We start from the raw sequence: 6,159 nt of genomic DNA, 5'->3' as shown, positions 1-6,159 counted from the left end.
ATTACAACATATAGTCATCCTTGAAATGAATAGAAAACTAGAACTCTTAAACTTGATGACTAGATAGTTTTATACCTACAGAGTTAATTTAATTACTTGATTTTTTTCTGAAAATCTCTCTATGGTATTTACTTCAATCAAACGTAGTATTTCTGAATTAAAACTTTATCACAGTAGATCATAACTTTTATGTAGTACTAAAATTACTTGAGGACAAGTAATAGTTAAGTTTGAGGGATTTTGACCAAAGGAAAATATGTTAAGATTTTCATACCTATTTCACACTGATTTTGATGATATTGCACTTTAAAGAAAGGTATTTTTTATGTTTTGTTGCAGGTGTGTTGAATATGGCCATTGAAGCAAAAAGATGCAAAAATGAGTGAATTTGAACAAAAAGGACCAAAATATGAAGATTTAATCTTGGGCGCTGACGGTGAGTTTTTCTTGAGAGTCTAGAATTAAATATTCTAGCCCATCGAGGCCTTCGTCGGCGAGCACGTCAGTTCTCTCAACAGATGCATTGAATGTGGACAAATTTTTAAGGGACTCTTGGGCAACTCTTGAAAACTCTTCTACAACTTTAAAAGAAACATTTAGAGGCCAAAAAACGTGGTGTCCGCTGAGTCTTTGTTGTTTGTGGTGCCCATTAGAGTGTAGAGAGTGGTTAGTATTGTGAGGAATTCTTTGAGAGATTGTAAGATTGGAAGGAAAGTGAGAGATTTCTTCCTCCTTATTGCTTCGAAGGAGAATTCTCTGTGCTGTAAAGAAAGGAAGAGATTCAGAGGAACTTCGAGGAGTTTGCTTGGGGAGGAATTAGAGATAAGTTGTATTTACTTATTGAAGTTTGTATGACTTTTCTTTTATATATAAATTCCAAGTTTTGTCGTATCTTCTCTATGAGTTCTGATTTGTTTTCTCTGTCTTTCTCCTTGTCTTGAGATTTTGTGAAATAGTGATTTGAATTGGTTGTGTAATGAGAATGTTAAAGAAGTTGTGATGATCTTTTCACTTCAATCTTAATTTACTTTCAATCTGGCCAATTAATTTTTTATCATATGTTTAGTTTTACAACTAAAGTGAAGATTACATCCAAGATTTAGGGAGGTCAAAGTCCTTGAAAGTTGGGTTCAAATAAATAGGGAAATAAAAATATTCGGGCATAGAATTGGAGATTTTAGAATGACAGACTAAAATCCTCAATTTGGTCCTATCATTTGGGTGTTGAAGTATAGATGTTAGCCCTCAGGTGAGGAGAACGTGGAAGCTCTGAAGTGAGAGTCGATATCCTCTCAGCCTAGCCGCAGATTCAGTAACTAAGCGTAGGATTAGTCAATGTTCTTTATGTCTGGACCAAAGCTAATTCACTTTATCCATTCACTTTAATTTCTTGACAAGGAGAAGGATGGTTTCTTATATATTGAACTTCACATTAGAAACTTTATTAGTAGAATTAGTTAATTAAGACTTTATTAAAATTACATTTTTATTTCAATTGTCTATTAGTGATAAATATGCAATTTAAACTATATTGTTGTGGTTAAGTATTGATTTTTTAAATCTTAGTTTGTAGCCTCTAATATTACTCCTTGTGGGATCGATATCCAAGAATCAATTAGAGCCCTGTATTACTTGAGCGATACGTATACTTGCGTTGATAAGTGTGACTTTAAAATTATTGAATATTTTATACACATCTTTATCAAATCTATAATTGTTATCAAGTTTTTGGCACCGTTGCTAGGGATTTAAATTTTTTAGAAGCAATATCAAATTCTTGTATTTTTAAGCATATATAAAGTCATTGTCACCTGGTTTTTGGCAGATGTTTGAGCTCAAAAATGAGTTTTCACAATGAAATTCAGTGGGGGAAGAGGGTTGGATTGCACTGAGGGGAACTCAGAGAAGCTTTGTGAGAAGTTTGGGGGGCTCTCTCTCAGAAATTTTCAGCACCCCTCCCATCGCCATGGAGGTGAGTTTTTATAAAAATGGCCATGAGGTGGCTCTCAGGGCAAATGTTTGGGTGCATTGTGGTGCTTAGGTGGAGGGCAGAGGAGCTCTGCAATTTAATTTGGCTGAGCTAGCCTCTAGGTTTGATTTGGGAGAAGTTCCATGGGGCTGGCTCTTGATTTTGAGCATCTCCGATGACTAGGCTGGCTGACTATGGCAGTGGGAGGTGGCTAGGTTCTCAGGGCATCCAGGGGAATATGTCAGAGCAACTTAATGCAATGAGTTTTAGTTTTGGTAAGGGTATCTTAAGCATGTGCATTTTTGGAAATAAAATCCCTTAATTTTGGGGGAATTTTGTTCCATGGCTTAGATTAGGTGGTTAGATGGGTTTTGGCTCAGTCTTAGGGTCTAACCAAAGGCTGAGGTGGAGTTAATTTTATTGCTTTAAGGTGGTTAGGCCATCTTTAATGCATGAGTTCAATGTGGGGTGATCAAAGCTTGGGTTTGGGCTAGGTTAGCCATATCAATTGACCCAATTGATTGATGAATTTGTGTAAATGATTGTTATGAAGATTTTTGGTGAAGGGTTGAAGTGATTTTGAGTTCAATTGGTAGGTCAATTTGAGGGATTTTTGAAACTCGGCCAATTTGGGCATGTTGGGTTACACATGGGTCTAGGTTGGGTTAGCCTTGGACTAAGTCCAAATTAAATGGTCCACATGATCAAGGGAGATATTTTGAAGATTTTTCATGAAGGGATAGAGTGGAAATTTTGGGGTTAAGGCCCTCAATTTTGTGAGATTTTGATACATGGCCAATTTGGGACAAAATAGGGGCTTTTGGACTTAGGTTGAAATCAAATGAAATTGAGATTTTACCAAGGCCAATTGAAGGTTAGTTTTGATGTATGGGGATGTTATGAAGATTTCTCAACACAAATTGTGACCAATTGAGTGGGCTATGGGTTCAATTTGGTGGAACCAAGTCATAGGTCCAAAATTTGTGTTTTGATCTAAATCAAAATTGGGTTCAAATCATGGATTAATTGAGCTTTGATTTGGTCTATATTGGTCACATCAAGAGTGGATTTGAGTTTAGAATTGAAATTGGGGTAAATTGAGACCAATTGGCTAGACAATTGAAGTAATTTTGGGAAAATATGGGCCTTTGAAGAGCAATTAAGGAGTTTTGGTTGAAGATGGTCAAATTGGTCAAACTAGGTTATGTGATAGTTGAGAGAAATGAAATATAGTTGAGAGCAAACTAGGTTATGTGATAGTTGAGAGAAATGAAATTGAGAATATTTGGGAGGTTTTGAAAATTTTTGGGATTTTTTAGAATTTTTGGAATTTTGGGGTAAGAAGGGGTAATTTGTCCAATTTTGGTGATTTTGGGTAGTTAGGGTGTTTTCAAGGTGTTTGAAATGTTTTTTGAACCAATTTGGGTATTTTGGATAGATTTGGAAATTTTAGCCAAATTTAGGGTCCTAAGGGTATCTAGGTAATTTGGGGGAGTTTAGGGGCAAAAGGCTAAGTTGGGTATCTTGGTAGAGTTGGACTGCCAACCACCATAAATAATCTATGGACCAATGGAAACCCTTGGTCTTAGCCAAACCCTAGCCTAGGGCTAGTGGGTTTAGGGGACCGCTTACAGTAGTCTCCGAAAAATATCAAGGGACTAGGAACTAAAGCCTAGAAGTTTAGGTTTAGGGTTGTGAGTGATTGTGAGTGTAGGTAATTGCAAGTGAGTGCCTTAGTCCTAGACCAACACCCAGGGTCAACCCTGAGGTCAAGCAATCCTAAGGGTAGCTCATCTTGAGTTCCCCCATAGTAGCCCTACCATAAACTTATGCGGGGAGAGGCTTGAACTTCCTTACATAAGGCTCCCCTTTTCTGCTAGAGAAGAGTTTGGAATTTCTAATGGAAAGGGTTCCATGTCTAATTTTTTAGGAATAGTCAACAGGAAAAAAGTCCTATGGCTAGACCTTTAGACCCCAGGCTACTAAAAAGGTAAAACTAAACCTCAACCAAAAGTGAGGTCAACAAATGGACCCCCAATAGGTGTGGTGTGCTGGGCAAGCTTACCGCGCGTATTGGCGTTGACCGATGAGATCAACAAAAACCAATACAAACTCCTAAGTCAACAGACCCAGAAGTACGTGTATAGTTGTGTGTCTGATTTTTTTCTACTAGGGAATTAGCAGGTGATCGTCTGATTGAAATCAAGGAGTAGGGACTCTCACTGGGTATTAGAGAATGAATTTTGAGTTATGAAATTTCAGGTATTTATAAAGGATAGTGGTCAATATATAAGTGCTGACCCCGAGGTGGGAATTTAAATTTGGGTATCAATCCCAAAATAAGAATCAGATACCATAATCCATTTAAGGTGGTCTTGAAACTTATTTCAAAATATGAGAATAGGATTGTGTGGGAGGACCCAATCAAGATGGAAAACACAAAGGCTCACATCCAGCTCCAAAGGGTAACAACAGTGTAGAAGATGGTGACCATTAAGGATACGTCTCCAGAAAGAAAGGACTGTACCAGTTCAAGTTATCACTGGGGATTTGTATTCGAACTGACATGTGATAGGGAGAATTTATATGTCACGTTAGGAAGGAAAGTGCTTGGACTCATATCCAACCCAAGCGATGATGAAGAAAATGTTTGCTACGTTGAGGAGGGGAGCACTAGGACTTACATCCAACTCAAGAGGTAACAAGAAAATATGTGTGTCACGTTAGGAAGGAAAGCGCTAGGACTCATATCCAACCCAAGAGATGATGAATAAAATGTTTGCTAGGTTGAGGATGGGAGCACTGAGACTCACATCCAACTCAAGAGGTAACAAAAAAATATGTGCGTCACACTAGGAAGGAAAGCGCTTGGACTCATATCCGACCCAAGCGGTGATAAGAAAAATGTTTGCTACGTTGAGGAGGGGAGCACTGGGACTTACATTCAACTCAAGAGGTAACAAGAAAATATGTGTGCTTATGCAGAAAATATGCAGATTCACACATGTGAATTTGTGGGGAATAGGTGAATAGAATATTTGAAGATATCGGAAGCCTTAACATCCATTGAAGGGGGCCTCACACCGATCCTTGGATATGGGGAGTCAAAATTTGGGTACTGACCCCAAGAGTCATACGAAAATAGTGTAGAGAGTTTGTGATGTTGAATTTGTAGAAATGTGTTATGTGAAAAGGTTGCTTTTATTGAAGAAGATTTGTAGAGTTTTGTGGGGTTTTGTGCAGAATGTGAAATTTTGCGGGGATGTGCGGAGAGTTAATGTAGATAAAGATGGATGTATTGCGTGCACAAAGAGTAAGAAACTCTAAAATTGAGAGAATTCACCCAACAGATTTATTTTCTTTTCTTTTAATTGAAGTTTTAGGGGACTTTAATAAAAATAAAATATTTTACATGTTGAAAAATATGTTTTATATTTTTAGAAAATCTCTCTGAGGCTTTTGTTGTTTGTTCATTTGTGATTATTTTTTTTTGAATTTTATTTATTGTTGAAGATTTGTTGTTTTGTTCTTTGTCCATTAAAATTCTGAACCAACGCATGGTTCGTGGCTTCCATCCATCGCACAAAAAGGCAACTGGCCAAAAAGGCCATCGCACAAAAAGGCAACTGGCAAAAAGGCACATTTTTTAGAGAAATTTCCATTAATCTGCTCCAATAAAGATGTTACAGATCGAACATAGGCTGACTCCTCAAAAAGGTACAATACATAGTCCATGTCAAATTACATTCAAAACATCTCATGATATGAATATATCGTAGGCTGAATATATCAGATACTTGCTATAAAAAAGGAAAGTGAACCCTCTGACCCTCTGTATCAGATACGATGAGCTCCTGATCGAGCAGACCTTCTAAGCCATGCTTCAGGATAAGAGTTCCCTTTACATGTACTTAGAGGTACAACCCTCTCATAGCTCGTATGGCAGTAGCTCTTCCAGTTTTGGGTCTGGTTGAAATCTATATGGTATTTTGTCATCGTCCATCCTACGGAAGGTTATGGATACCCTACGGTGTCGTACCCCTGGAATGCAATATTTGGCGGCATCTGCATCGTTGCCTTTAAGAACCAAGACTGAACCGACTGGTAGAGGAATCTCCACAGTGCCTCTGCGCTCACCAGAGCCGACGACATCAATTTCTTTCCTAAATAATATCTTGCTCTTGCTCAGA

This window comes from Phalaenopsis equestris, unplaced genomic scaffold (assembly GCF_001263595.1).
Source record: "Phalaenopsis equestris unplaced genomic scaffold, ASM126359v1 Scaffold000046, whole genome shotgun sequence".
Classification (NCBI taxonomy): domain Eukaryota; kingdom Viridiplantae; phylum Streptophyta; class Magnoliopsida; order Asparagales; family Orchidaceae; genus Phalaenopsis; species Phalaenopsis equestris.
The sequence above is the reverse complement of the archived record's forward strand: the minus strand, read 5'-3'. Positions refer to the sequence as shown.